Source organism: Callorhinus ursinus, unplaced genomic scaffold (genome assembly GCF_003265705.2).
Source record: "Callorhinus ursinus isolate GAN/ISIS: 27379988/994484 unplaced genomic scaffold, GSC_fseal_2.0 scaffold10, whole genome shotgun sequence".
Taxonomy (NCBI): domain Eukaryota; kingdom Metazoa; phylum Chordata; class Mammalia; order Carnivora; family Otariidae; genus Callorhinus; species Callorhinus ursinus.
In genome coordinates, this window is record NW_027397072.1 from 57756353 (window position 1) to 57772176 (window position 15824).

General features: G+C 38.1%; 1 protein-coding gene across 6 annotated transcripts in view; it reads right to left on the bottom strand.

Annotated features, from left to right (window-relative positions):
* Window positions 1-15168, bottom strand: part of AFTPH (aftiphilin) — a 67433-nt gene extending 52265 nt beyond the window's left edge. For 2 of the 6 annotated variants that reach the window (XR_012379805.1, XM_025868585.2), the window contains exon 1: window positions 14900-15168. The gene's annotated coding sequence lies outside the window, so the exon portion shown is untranslated. Of the gene's footprint in view, window positions 1-2797; window positions 2876-3088; window positions 3238-14899 lie in introns of all 6 variants that reach the window. The other 4 variants (XM_025868586.2, XM_025868584.2, XM_025868587.2 and 1 more) reach the window with 4 other exon arrangements.
* Window positions 15169-15824: the final 656 nt, after the last annotated feature.

Sequence of the window (15824 nt, forward strand, 5' to 3'; positions counted from 1 at the left end):
CAGTCACAAGCTAATAAAACACTCGAAAAATGTCTTATTGCAGAAATAATTGACAGCAAATACTAGAATTACAAGAATCACCTTAAAGGTTTCTGAGTTGTTCAGAAAAAGGTTTCTGAAACTTCCACAATTTGGAAGTAGAAAAAAAGATGCTCACAACCTAATAACCAACAAAAATGCCAAGAGGTGAATGTCTTCTTTTAATATTAATGTACACAGTATTAAAAATGTGGTGAAGAATGAAACAAGCAGCAAAATATCTTTATAACTAAGTTGATCACCCTCAAAAGGCCAGACTGCCAAAAATGACAACCAAATTTTGTCTTCCTGATTTTGATGGGTAAGGATGATTCACAAATAAGGATGTCAATAGGAATGATTCACAAAAGTACAAATATCATACATATAATGTAAATGATGACATAAGCAGCAACTCACATTCACTCTTCAATGAATGTTGCTAAATAGCAATATGAGTTAATCATTTTACAGAAGGTAGTTTTCAAAAATTCTTAAGAAAGAGCTTTCCTTTTACTGTGTATTTTAACTTTCTGTGTAAATCCGTAAGACATTTTATTTGTGTTTGTATGGCTGCACAGTAAAAATTAAACAAGATAAATAAAAACATCTGAAATTGTTTTACCTTGAATTCATCATATCAACTGACCATATTTGAGAGATTACTAGCTATTATTCCCCAAAAGGCACTTCAACTTGAAGTTGAATAAATGATACTGGATAACTGTTAATAACAAAGACAACAAAACAGAAGCAGCAGTGAGGATGGATGCATTAGCCAAACAGTTTTTTCCCTAGTACTCGCTGCTCTTATTACAGTTACAGAATAAACTAGCCACTCTAATTTTCCCTCTAATATCCCAGAAACTTTACGACAAAAACAGAATCTAAAAGCAGGAACTACTTCAGTTTCATGTCCTTTCACTAAAATCTTGCTTACATCTACAATATTGTCTACAGATAACCCCTGGACCTTCTGTTCTCTACCTGAATTGCTTGCTCCAGAGGACCCTTTGAATTTCTCCATTACTACTGATGTTTTCTCATCAAGCTTGTAAATGTTCAAGAGTCTTCTAACCTCAAACAAATCAGAGCAAAACAAAACAAACTCCTCCCTTCTGTGTCCTTCTAGCTCTCCTCCTCCTCATCACCAAGCTTCTTCAAAGGGCCCTATCTGTTCGCTATCTCTACTTCCTAACCTCCCACTCACTCCTCAACCCAGCACAATCTGGCTTCTATCCTACCACTCCACTGAAACTGCTCTTGCAAGAGGTACTTTACTTGAGCTCAAAAGACTGGAAATGTTGTGCAGGAATAGGCAAGCCTCTGTTGCTGGCCACTGCATCCTCAGGGCCTGGTGTACAGGAGGAACTGAATACACTATTATTGTTTTTGCTGGGGCATTTACTCCACTGACTACTCGTGAACTGTCTCCTCCACCTCCCACTAGGTTTCTATAACCCTAGCTCTGGTGTTCCACTAATTAAGTTAGGAAACACTGAAGTTGAGTTAAGGTAAGTAAGTGTGATCTGAGAGAGAATGGTCTGAAATGTAATACATGTAAAAGAAAGCAAATCCAATCATTTGTGCTGCAACTGTCTGAAAAAAGAATATGTTGAGAGGGGCAGTATTTATATGCAAGCTAGGGGAGAAAAAAAACAAAACAGCTAAAGGACAAATTTTTGTTCATGTGTTTTTAACAGACCAGCTAGTATGACTCTCTGCTTTGATTTGAGGCAGTTTCTCACCATAAGTGGAGGTGTCAGCTGGTTTTTCCAGAGCGTGATGCGACTCTGGATGGCCCAACTAATTTCCCCTGCTCTTGTTCTCTGCTCCCAGCAACTTTAATACTCCATGTAAAATTTCCCACAGATTTGCAATCAGCCGACATGAATAGCTGACATGTTTTAGAAGAAATTTCTTACTGTAAAGCTTTAGATTTAAATTCTGGTCAAGATTGATGAGTTAAAACTCAAGATCCCATGGTATTCTGAAAAAAAAAAACAAAAACCAAAACACAAAACCTACTTTGTGGACTTTCAAAATGGAAACCCCCCTCTAGTCTGTAACTAAAATTCATATATGTTGGCAGGCCTTTGGCAGCCACCTTCCCTGACAGTGCTACTCTCTATTATTATAAATATCTACCATGAAAGCAACTCACCTTTTAGAGAAAAAACCATCTAGTAAGAGTTCTGAAACTGCAACCAAATGCAGTTAGAATTCAATTATCTGAGCTAATGAGAAAGGATGCAGTGTCCTATATAATATATAACTCACAAATTTGGCTTTAAAATATGACCTATGTAACAGCAGATTTACCTCACAAATTGTCTTTGCTAAGTGATATTTGTTACTTTAATTTGTTCCCTGACCACCCATCAACTGAGAAAAAGATAACCTAGAAACTTGTGAGAAAGAAACCAGATGACGAAACAGACTTAAAAATAGTCATAAATCATCCACAAATAACAACATATAATGACCTTCTTGGGATGAGTTTTATAAAACAAAAGCTTTGTATATGTGAAAAACCAAATATAAACACATTACGAAACAGTGCTCAAGAGTGTATGTGTGTGTGGTATACACAGGTAATGCCACAAGTAGGTCCCCCTGTACTGATAACCTTCATGGAAACTATGGAAGGAATTCCCATAGCAAACAAATTCCAGGTGGTTGACCTTTTAATGGTGATGTTCCATGGTTTAAAGTTTTACTTTCTCCTGAGAGGTAGAAAGGCTAAAGGGTAAAAAGAATTTCACCAAAGAGTACTTACCCTTACTCTCTGGGTACTCTTGATAGTTTCATTTTTTCTTAAAAGCTGGTCAGGATCCCCTAAATTGATTTTACAAACCTAAATTTATAAACCAGAAATAGGTCATAACCCAAAGTTAAAAAAAAGACAGGACACTGAAGAATTTAAAGAAAATGACCAAAATTAACAGTCAATTTCCCCTAAATACTATTAGTACCACTGAGGTTAGGGAAATGCAGGTCCTTCTATATAGATGTTATGAACAATGTCAAGTAATCAATAAAAAAATTTGAAAGTTGTCCATATATTTACCTTTAAACTATGTAAGCGGCATAATTTAAGGTGATTTAAAACTTCTGCAGTATTTCTATTCTGGGTATGTTCTAAGACATCAATTCTCCTATGATCAGTTTTATAGGAATAATTCATTTTATAGTCTTGTAGCCATTGCTTAAAGTCTGCTACAACAAGAAAAAAATTCAAAATTATCTCTGCAAAATCTTAGCACAGAATTTGTGTTAATAATGTACGTCTACCATAACAAGAACTATTTGCAGGTATCAATTTTGTTCAAGGTTTAATCCCCCTCACAATAATACTATCATTCTCTTTTCTTCTGAACCACTTCCTCTAAATCCAATTAATGCTTCCAGCATATAAGAGGAGGGAACAGAGCTTCTTCCAAAACAAAGAACTCCTCCTTGATCTGGTGCTTACAAGGACAAAATGCATTCTTAAATTACATTATTTGAATGAACCAAGTAATCTGATAAAATGAAAGTGTTCCTTTTCTCTTCACAGAATTTTACATATAGTAATAAAAAATACTATTTATTTTTCAAATTCATACTACCCCCAATCTAGGAAGCAAGTCACTTTAATAAAATTAAAGATACTATTGGTGGGAGTAAATGTTGGTTCATACTCCAGGCAATTCTGCAATATACCAAAAATTTTAATGTATATTTTTTGGACTAAACAATTTCATCCACAAGAATGTAGCCTATACAAGTATACAAAGATCATTCCACATAAATGTTAATTCCTACAGTTTGTTTAAAAAGCAACTGAAAATAACTTAAATATTTATCAATAAGGAATAGGGTAAATAAAAAATATAGCCATTAAAAAAAAGATAAAGCTACATTACTAATCAGGAAACGTGTCTAAAACACATTTTTAAGTGAAAAAAGCATTTCTGAAAGGCATTCTCTCGATTCTCTTACTTACCATAGCCTTTCTCCTCCTTCAACGGATCTGCTTCTTCTGCTTGCCTCTTAAATTTCAGTGTTTCCCAGGCCTTGGCCTCCCCATATTCTTATCCTGGAGAAATCTCATCCACCTTTTGTTTTTATATGTTCATAATGCCAAAACCTCTATCTATCTACAGGCTGACCAACATCCAGATCTGAATGCCTTTCTGAATCTCTCTACTTGGATGTCCCAAAGCTATCTCATATTCTTCAATTCCAAAACTGAAGTCAATCTCTACTCAAAGAACAGAAACTATACAGTTTCTATACAACATTCTGAATTCTAAGTCCAGAAATCTGAGTGTTAGCCCTGACCGTTCCCCCTTCGCCACCCCCATACCACAAATTAAATCAACCACAAAATTAAATTTTCTATATTGCTTACTATATTTGTTTTAACATCCTACAACCAAAAGCTTATTTCAGGGCCTCATTATTTTTGGCCAGGATTACTACAGTCTACTTGAAACTCCTATTTTATCCAACATGGCTAAGATACTCTCTCTTTGCTCCAGCCAAACAGAAGTACCCCCTGGTTCCTCCACTGGCACTGTTACCTCTAGGCTGTCACATGTCATTTCTTCTACTATCCTTACCTGTTTGGAGAACCCATTTATATACCTTCAAACCCTATTCAGTCATGAAGTTTTCTATGAAGTGAGATCACCAATACTTATAAAGCTATTATGTCATAGGTACTATGCTAGGTGCTATTCATACACTATCCAATTTAATCTCAACCACTCATTTTTATGGAGGAAAAACCAGGCTTAGAGAGGTCAAATAATCTGCTCACGGTCTCATACAGCCTAAGTATGGAAAGTAGGGCTCTAACATTATAGCCAGTGTTTTCATTATGTTAGGTTGTCTTTCTGAATTAATTAATCCTTCTTTATATCTACCTCTTTTATTACATTTGACAAAATAAATCAAATTTGTCTCCATGTTTTTCTCCTCTAGTAGCCTATAAACCAAGGTTACTCAATCTTAGCTTTGTATTAAGTTTCCTTTTTTAATAGAACAGGTGGACCTAAAGATCGGTATTTTTTTTTAAAGTTTCAAAGATGATGCTGATTGTCAGCAAAGCTTGAGAGCTACTGAGTTAAGTTTCCAGAGGATAAGAATATCACCGGACTTTATAACTTTGGGGATGACATATCTGTAAACTTCACTGCTGAACTCACTGATACAGGTAAATCAATGAAATTCTAATTTTTCTTATAAAAAGTTTTCCCCTACTTACAATGATTTAATTGTACAGACATTTCTTAAAGTTCTGTCATACACATTTATCTGAGAATATCACAGAGAAATTTCACACTCAAGATTTAAAAAGAATTTACAACATAAAATTTTTGATATTTTTCTTAAATGAAACTTGGAAGATTTCCTTAAAGGATCAAAATTAAATTACTGCAATAATCCTTGAAACAGATGCAATTATGTATATAATTTAAATGTTATAGAATCCTTGGAAAAAATAAAATCATGTTTAAAAAATTAATTAGTTTCACTTGCAGTTGAATATTAAGAAACGAATGTGAACAGCAACAACAAACTTTTCTCTACTTCCAGAAACCAAGGTCGCTGGTAATCTGATTAAAATCTGTACTTTTTATTTAGGTGCGAAACTTGCACTGTGTGTCAGGTAAACTTCTGAAACCTAATGAGATGGAAAGCTGTCATCTGCTGGCTCATTATGATATAGAGGAATGCGTCTGAAATATGAAAGGAGTAAGAAGAAATGACAACTTAACTGTAGGTAAAAAGTCATGAATATTCTTTTTTTTTAAGTAATGAATAGTCAAACATTCCAGTTTGGGCTTCAGGAAAGAGAAAATTTGAATGAGATTCCTGAAACTCTTGGTGTTGTTTTTTGTAGGAACAAAGACGCTATTAAAAATATCCAGTGCAAAAAGAGTTAATTTATCTCTTAATGTAGGTTCATGACTTTTTATAAATAGCTACTATAATCAAAAGTCTTAAGAAATCAATGCCTCAGATTTTGAGTGTCACTGTAGCAGAAGTGTTTTACCTGAAAATAGTCCAGGTCAACATTTCTGCATCCAGATCAGATAACAAGATGAGAGATGATTAACCACAGCAAAACAGAAAATACTACAAAACACAAGCAATGACTAAGAAGAAAACAACACCAAAAACACCCACCTTGGAGGGTGGGTGAGGCAGAAACATTATTCATTTTATCTCTTTAAATAACTGTGGTCTCATTAAGATATATGCAAATATTAAAGATCCTACTCCTAGAAGGCTTGCTTTGAAAAGTATCATTTAAAAGAATAATAAGATGTGAATTAAGAATGATAGCCTCTAACCTAAACATGGAATTGTTATTTAACACAAAAATTCAATGTTAGCAAGGCAGAATTTTTACATTTGTTGTTAAAACTTGTTAGGTATTTTATTTTTTTTGCTGCTCATGTAAAATGGGGTCTCCACTTCCATCCTATTTTTTTTTTTTTAAGATTTCATTTATTTATTTGACAGAGAGAGACACAGCGAGAGAGGGAACGCAACAGGGGGAGTGGGAGAGGGAGAAGCAAGCTTCCCGCGGAGCAGGGAGCCGGATGTGGGGCTTGATCCCGGGACCCTGGGATTGTGACCTGAGCTGAAGGCAGACACTTAATGACTGAGCCACCCAGGCGCCCCTCCATCCTATTTTCTAACTGCTGAGTACTATTTATAAAATTGAAAACTCCTGTTACTTGTAAAGTTTACCATCACATCATAAGCAAACTGGAGTAGTTTGACCATTTCCTTTCCAATTCTTGTCTCTCTTTTTCTTTATTGATTGTGCTGGCTAATGCCTCCAATACCAAATCTAATAGTAGTGGTGATAGTAGGCATTAGTATTCCCCCTAAATTAAGATACTGATTTTTGATTTGAGGCATATATACATTTTATCATATTATAGAACTATCCAATAATTATTTTAAATTGCTTTGTTAAAAAAATTAAAAATGAGTTTCAAAATTTATGGAGCGAGTTACAGTATTTAAGGAGAGAATTACATAATTTTTCCTTAATTCTGTTAAATCAACAAAAAACCCAATACTTATTCATAATTGTTTTCAATGTGTTCGTGGGGGAAGAAGCCCAGTTTGTTTTCTGCTGCTGGAGAAAGGTGTTTCCAAATAATCAAATAAGCATTGTGTTAGATTACTTGCCCGATTACACATGTCAAACAGAAATATTTAACTTACTTGATCCAATTTACTCCTTACTTTCACTTTTACAAGTAGGTCTCAAGACAAACTTAAATTTTCTTGTTAAGTATGAAACATATTCAAATTAGTAGTATAAGGTCTAACAGGTTTCATCCAGGCTATTTTCTTATTCAACTTCCCCCAAAACAATCTCATCCACCTAAGGCTTTCATTACCACATTCTAGGACTCCCAGATTTATCCCTACAGCCCAGCTCTCAAACCTGAGCTCCAGACCTGCCAGGCCAACACTCTACTAGTTCTCTCCACTTGAATTCCTCAACTCAAACTGAGCTTAAGAGGAAGAGAACTCAAGCTTTTCTTCCTCAAATCTGGTCCTCTTCCAGGGCTCTCTAACTCAGGGAATGGCCCCTTTACCCACCTAGTTACTAAGTCAAACATGAGGGCCACCTTTGACGAAGCTCCTCACCTTCCTCTATCTTCTAAACTACGATTTTTATCTCATAAATCCCTCAATTCTAGAATATCTGTAGCTCCTTTCACCTCCTGTGACTTGTTCTGGTCTAAGCTGTCATTATCATTTAAACAGCCCCTTCCTGACTGGTATTCAATCATGCCCAACCCAAGTAATCTTTTAAAAAGTCAATCTGATCACATTGATTCCCTGATGGTGATAAAGATTTTTAAAAAATCTTTAATAAAATCTATATAAGCCATTCCCATCTCTCCAGTCACCTCCTCTTCCCTTCCTCTATTGTTTCCAAAGCTCTAAACTAGGCCCTCTTTCATTTATTGAAAGGCAAACATTCTTTTGTGCCACGGGGCCTTTGCACCTGTAGTCCCACTGCCTAAAACATTCCCACACATCCTTCAATTCTTAGATGAGGGATCAGGTTCTCAGGTAAATTTCCTAACACCCTCCCCCAAGTCCTATATTTCATTCAGAGCATAAGAACTGCAGTAAGTTATAGTCTGTAATTAAACACTTATAATCTGAAAAATGATTGTGCAAACTGTGCATCCTATGAAAAATGTACTGACAAACTGAAATATAAGAAGTGATTTTAAAAAACTTATTTACTGCTTTCCAGAGTAGTGAAGTTAATCTTTTATTTCTTTTCCATAGATAAAAATAAGTCAGTGTCATGCTCCAGAGCAGCACTGTCCAACTGAAATACAACTCAAGCCACATATACAATTTTAACTCTTCCAACGGTCAATTAAAAAAGCAGATGAAATTATATTTTGCTTAACCCAAAGCATTAAATGATTTTAATAGATGATCAACCTAAAATATGTATCTTAACATTAGTTTTGAAATCTGGTGTGTTTTTTATACTTAGAGCATATCTACTTTGGACTGGCTTTATTAAAAGTGTGACTTGTGGCTAGTGGTTATTGTGTGGCACAACACAGTCCAGAAGATAATGTTGTCTTTTTTTTTCTTTTAAATATTTTATTTATTTATTTGACAGAGAGACACAGCGAGAGAGGGAACACAAGCAGGGGGAGTGGGGGAGGGAGAGGCAGGCTTCCCGCCAAGCAGTGAGACTGATGCGGGGCTCGGGGCTCGATCCCAGGACCCTGAGATCATGACCTGAGCGGAAGGCAGACACTTAACGACTGAGCCACCCAGGCGCCCCTAATGTTTTCTTTCTTGTACTTAAATAGCTTGCTAACATAATCAGAGTTATTTCAAAAAGAACATGGCAGGGGTGCCTGGGTGGCTCAGTTGGTTAAGCATCTGTCTTCGGCTCAGGTTATGATCCCAGGGTCCTGGGATCCAGCCCCGCATTGGGCTCCCTGCTCCGTGGGAAGCCTGCTTCTCCCTCTCCCACTCCCCCTGCTTGTGTTCCCTCTCTCGCTGTGTCTCTCTCAAATAAATAAATAAATCTTAAAAAAAGAAAAAAAAAAGAACATGTCATTAAGCAATTTTAAATTCATATCAAATAAGGACACATCTCCCTTTAAACTGCTCAAAAATGTTTAAATTATGCAAATATTCATACTGCTGAAAAGCCTAAATCCAAAATAAAAATTCAGGTAAACAGTTTAAAAACTGCATTTTTACTGATCACCTGAGGAGATTAAAGGAAGATGGGTACTCTCAAACACTGCTTGTAGATAAGTGATTTTATTATAATCTCTTGGAAAGCAACTGGTTTTTTACTTTTGATTTAGTAACTCCACTTCTAAGACTCAGTCCTATGGAAATAACCAAAAACAAAGTCAAAGATCACAAACTTTTTCACCAAGATATAATATGATTTATACATACATGTGTATATGACACTCATATACCCACGGCGGGGGGGGGGGGGGGGGGGGGGGGGGCGGGGCACGGGAAAACTGAAGGCAATCCAAAACATTTGGTTATCTCTTTGTAGTGTGATGACTAATATTCCTTTTAACACATATTATTCTTTTTAACATATATTTATTGAGTGTTACTCTGCGCCAGGCATTAAAACAGATGAGTCCCTGCCATCAAGGGGCATACCAGTTTTCTTTATGCTTTTCCACATCTTCCAACTATTCTATAATAAACATGTTATCCTTTCGTAATTTTAATAACCAGAAAAAATATAATATGGATTTGATTTGGACAAAGCAACTGAAAAGGGATATCCACCTGGGGGAGAATGTGAATATAGCCTTGAATATTAGTTTAGATGAACATTTTCTGAAATGGCAAGGGAAGTTTAGTTGACTAACACAAAACAAAACAGTCTGTATGATAAGACTTCTGTCTGTTAAAAGGGCATACACACACACACATATATAATGTGGGGAAAGTTATATATTAAACTGTTAACAGGATATTTCTGAATAGCAGGAATGTGATTTTTTCTTCTTCTTTTTTTTTTTTGGCTTGCCAATTTTCTACAATGCCCCTGTAATAAAAGTCTATTTTCAAAAATTAAAATACATATATACAGCCACTACTTCTGAGCATCTACTACATACAAAACTGTGCTAGGTTCTATAAGAAGTAGAAATGAGTAAAAGGAGTCACAATCTTAAAGAAAACTACAACTATTTAGGGGGAACAACAGAAGAGAAAAATAAAAGTAAGTAACACAAGCCAGAATATAAACATCAAATTAAGTCAAATGTAGTTACAAGGATTTGAAGAAAAAGAATCTCACTTGATTGGAAAGAGGAAGAATGGTGAAAATGAGAAAAAGCTTTGTAGAGACAGAATCTGAAATGAAAAGGATTTTAACTGACAGAGGTAACAGCAGGCACTAAAAATAAAGTATGGGGCAAGTGTCAAAGAACAGTAAGTCACATAATAGGAGTTTGGTTAGAATGTAGGATATATGAAGGAAGTAGGCATTATGCTGGAAAAGTGGGCTGTGAAGGCCTTGAATTTTCAGAAGGGAGTACCTCTGTAAGTTTTTTGAATTTAGCAATGGGAAAATTACTAGAGGTTCCAATTCAAGAAACTGTCCATATCACTGTAACCACCTCCTAATGGAATCTTCCTGCTTCCACTCCTGCACTCCCATAGTCTATTTTTTGTACAGAAGCCAGCCAGATCCTTTTTTTCCCCCCAGCCAGATCCTTTTAAAACAGATTATGTCACATCTCTACTCAAAAACCCTACAATGGCTTCCCATTTCACACAGTAAAAAGCCAAAGTCATTAGAATTTCTACAAAGCCCTTCAACACTGCCCTCTTACCCTCTAACTCTGTGATCACATATACTACTTTTCCCCTTGCAATTCTTTGACTATTCCAGGCATACTTCCGCTTCTACCACTCTTCCCTTGTATTTTCCTCACCAACTTCAGGACTTCAGCTTTCTCTGAGCCCATCCTGTATAAAACAGCAAGCCGCAACAAAAACCACCTCTCACTCCTGTCTCTAAGACAAAAAGTCTGAACTCCTGTATCCTTCCAAATGGACTGTTTTTCTTTGTGATACTTAACATCATCTGCCATCTCTATATTTTATTTTTTTAATCCCCACACATACATATATATACACACACAGAAATGCAAGAAAATGAAGCTCAATAAGGGCATTTTTTTTTCTTATTTGTTCTTTTCAGTATCCCCAGCATCTAGAACAGGGCCTCACATATTGCAGCGAGAATGAAAGAGAATACCACAGTGTTAGATATTTAGCTGAAATGGCTTATGGCATCTTAAAAAGTATTTACATAAATAGAGCCTACAGTAAATTTATTCTAATTTACTACTTTATTTTCCTCTGGGAACTATTCACCAAAACAGTGCTTATAAATTAAGCTTTGAGCATACAGACAACCTTTAATTTACCAGCAATTTATCTCTGCAAGGTTTACTTAAGACTGAGGAAGAAAGGAGAGAGTATTAAACCTATTTTCCTTTTTTTTTCATTTCTCCCAAACTAAAGAGCAATGATTCTCCACTCTCTGCTTCCTCCCCAGTGTACAGTTTCTGACTTTTTCCTTTTCCCAGGGAATAGGTCTAATCCAGACCTCTGAGCCCCAACCGCAGGGTAAGGCCAGAAATAGAAACTAGGAGTGTGTGATACAGGGCTGTGGAGATGGCAGGCAGGAGTAAGAGGAGAGCCCAGGCAAGGGAGGTTACTGCAGAGGAACCTTGGAAGGGGAACAATTCTTTAAACATTTTCAAGTTAGAACCTCCTTATATTTTAAAGGGAAGACAATACAAAATGACACTTAACTACTCCCCTGTTCTCTTTTTAAATATACAATGCTAAAAGACAAAGTGACACTTTATTTTAAAATGAAAAATCTGACCTTTTATTTTGATTTCAAGCACATAAGTTTAGAAAAAAAATCTAATGAATGACCAAGTACCCACCACTTAGCTGTGTTAAATCTTAACCTTTTACCAACTTGCTTCAGATTTATATTAAAAACAGTAAAGCTATGGTTGAAAAACACAGGCCCTTCCTAGATCCTTTATCCCTCTTCAGTTTTTCAGAGGTAACTTTTATTCTCATTTAGTATTTATCATTCCAATAAATGTTTTTATACTTTTGCTACACATTCCATGATTCCCAGAAAATATATTGTATAGTTTTGCATGTTTTAAAAACTATATTAAAATTACATAAATATAAGCAAAACTATCATATTATATCCTGGCTCTGTTACCAGCTGTTTGACCTCAGGCAAGTTGCTTAACATCTGTGCCTCAGTTTCTTTTCTGAAAAATGGGGATACCACCTATGAGTTTATAGGGTTATGAGGATTAAATGAGTTAATATACTCTATATAAATCACTTAGATAAGTATCTCACTCATAGTAAGTAGTATATATCAGTGTTAGTAATTATCATAGTTGCAAAAGAACCTGTGGTTGTATTACATATACACACTCTGAGAAAAGACTAATTATTGAATTGATAGATATATATAACCCATATAATGCCAGACATTTTTCAAATTGTGTAAAAAGTATAAATACTTATGAAGTTCAGGCTGGAAAGATTCACCAGCCTAAATAAGTTGCAACTGAAACTGCTAAGAGAGGAACTGAAACTGCTAAGAGAGAATAAAGTCCTTATTTTTTAACTTACGAATTGTAGGTAACATTAAATTACAATATAAACATTTGATTTAAATAATTTGACAGTTTAAAAATACCTAAGTATGTAATGGCCTCCTTTATGAGTTTTGGTAGGTAGGGTTATGAGAGGAGTAATTCCTCAATGGGAAGCTATTCAAAGACTTTTTATTTTTATTTCTTTTTTTTTTTAAGATTTTGTTTATTTATTTGACAGAGAGAAAGACAGCGAGAGAGGGAACACAAGCAGGGTAAGTGGGAGAGGGAGAAGCAGGCTTCCTGCTGAGCAGGGAGCCTGATGCGGGGCTCGATCCCAGGACCTTGGGATCACTACCCGAGCCGAAGGCAGACGTTTAATGACTGAGCCACCCAGGCGCCCCTCAAAGACTTTTTAGACTGTTAATTTAGGTCTCACACAAAAATAAAACATTTGGTACTCAAATTTCATTGTTTTCTGAACTCTTAACTGCAAGTAAAACAAATTAAAATTTTAAATGATGTTTCATAATAGGATTCATGTAGATTACAAAATTTTCATAAAAACAACTGGATTCCGCAAAATTTATCCATGGGCTCAGTATTTAATTATGGACACATATGATATAGGATTATTTTTTAATAGTCTCCAGGTTAAAAATCAGAAAACAAAAACAAATGCCCTACATATTATGTGAATTCTAGTAAATTTCTTACAAGAGCTTTTTAAAGGTTTTAAATATAAATCTATACTTTGAAGATCAATTAATGTATCTGATTGATACACAAAGGAATTCGATCTAATAAGCATTTACTAGGTGTCATTTACTGGTCTAGATACTTTATACAAGATCTTTAAATCCATGTACAGTATCTTCATGGACAAAATTTACAAGGCTACCATAGGTACTCTGTATAGACACATATACTTTTGCAAAGAGTTAAAAATGACTACTACAAAAGCCAACATTTAAGCCGGCAAAGCATATAAAATGTAGATAAACTGTGCAAATTATATCAATGGAATAGTGTTGAAATATTTGTTTCCCCTAGAGTTTGGCATATATTTCAATGTCTAAAAGGTTAACAGTAACAATTAAATGTAACATCAAGGATCTGTCTCCCCCTCCCACCCTCAAAATAAAAAACAACAAAACTCAAAAAAACCCAATTCCGAGTATGAGAAAGTACTCCGTGAAAGCCAGTAAAGAGGGAAGATTAAAGTTCAAAAGTAAAGTTTTACTTTTCTTCTCCTAAAGTGAGAACTCTGAAACGGAACCACTGCTTTTAATTTGCCCCCTTCCCGTGCCCCCACTAAAATATTTACAAGTATGAGTTAGTCCTTTCCTCGGCCCCCAAGAGAAGATTCAGTGGGAAACCAAGCTAAAACTTGCTAAACCACTAACAGAAAAACCTAGCCACTCTCAGTACTTTCCTAATGGAGAAAAGACCCTGCCACTGTTCACCCTATACTCTTGTCCTCTGCCGAAGCAAGACACTGCACTTGACAAACTGGGAGCGTAAAGAATAATGGTCCAACTTTGCGAACGCAATCTGGGGAGGAGACAGATTATTTCCTGAGGAGTGCAAGAAAGGAGCAGAAAAGATCCTTTCAGGAGCGGATGCATGAGCTTTGGGGCTCTCCTCTACCTGCTGGAGGACTCAAAATCCGCTTGCTTCAGAGACCCTTGGAAGCAGCCGCACTCCGGTCGCAGCCGGCCTCGGGCCTGGGAGAAGCAGGCAGTGTTTACACCTGTCACGAGGAAGGGGGAGGGAAAAAGAGGAAACCCAAGCAAAGCCCCAAACTTCTGCACAGCTCCCGGGAGGGAGCGGCCGGCCGGAGCTGTGGGCAGGTGGAAGCGGAGGGGCAGGGCAAGTCGGCGGCGGCTGGGGCTGTGGGAACCACTCACACTTCCCCGGCCGGTGCCCGGGATGGCGGGGAGGGATCTGTGCGGGTTGGGCGCTGCCGCCGGCGTCCCCGCACCCGCCGCGGAAGAGGGCAGAGCCCAAGTCCGGAGCCCGCAGGCCCGCAGAGCCGGCACCGTCCCCGTCCCCGCAGTCCCAGGCTCCGCGGCAGGCAGGTGCTCCCGGCCCCGGCAAGGATCCGGCCAGTGGGCCGGGCCGGGTCCCAGCACCCTGTTCCCCACGCGCGGCCGAGGAAGCGGAGCGGTGGCGCTTACCTGGCTCGTTCCGGGCGGCCGCGATGGGCATGGCTCAGGGGCCCGGGGAGTAGCTGGCTCCCCGGGGAAGGACCGGCTAGTCCGACGCGGAGCTGGTGAGAGCGGAAGGCAGGCTGCTCACAGCCCTGTCAGCGAAGCAGCGCCATGGATACCCACCCGGAGTTTCAGCGCTGTCGCGGGACCCCCATCCCATCACCCTCCGCCCTCTTCCGCCGCCGCCGCCGCCGCCGCCGCCGCCGCCTCCACCTCCTCCTCCGCCGAGACCCCCCGCCCACTCCACACACTCTCCCATCATGCAGCGGGGGAACCGCTGCCGCCGACACGTCACTTCCGGGCGCAGGTGGCTAGGTCGGGGCCGGGCGCTGGTGGGTGCGGGGGGGGGGCGGGGGGAGGACACTCCAGGGGAATTAGTGTCACAGAACGCTTACCCCTGCGCAGGCGCGGTCGCGCAGCGTGCCGGCCGCCATTTTGGGTGTGGGCAAGCTGCCCTTTTTCTTTACTTCCTTGCGAGTCATCAAGCTGTTGCGGGGAAAGACGTCTTTCCGCATTCCGCCTCCCGCTGAAGCTGCGCTCCAGGCGAGGGACAGGTGCTTTTCAGACGGTTAATGATATCGTTCAGTCAAGACCGAGTTAAGTCTCTTGCTCTCCAAATAAAATTGCCAAGATTTTGAAATACAGAACCATATCTTCTCCACCAAAAACCTACCGGAGAGCCCTTATCGGCTTGCCCTTTTCGCCCCGAAAAACGACTTTTCATTCAGTCTAAGTCCCTTCCTCTTTTTAATTTAAACTGACAGAAGAGGAAGCTGGTAGTTGATACATAACAAAGAGATTGTTATAAATCAATCTTAAGAGGGGAAGCACCCGCCGAAGACTGACAAATCGGCTTTGAGACCAACACCAAAAAAAAAAAAAGAATTTTGCT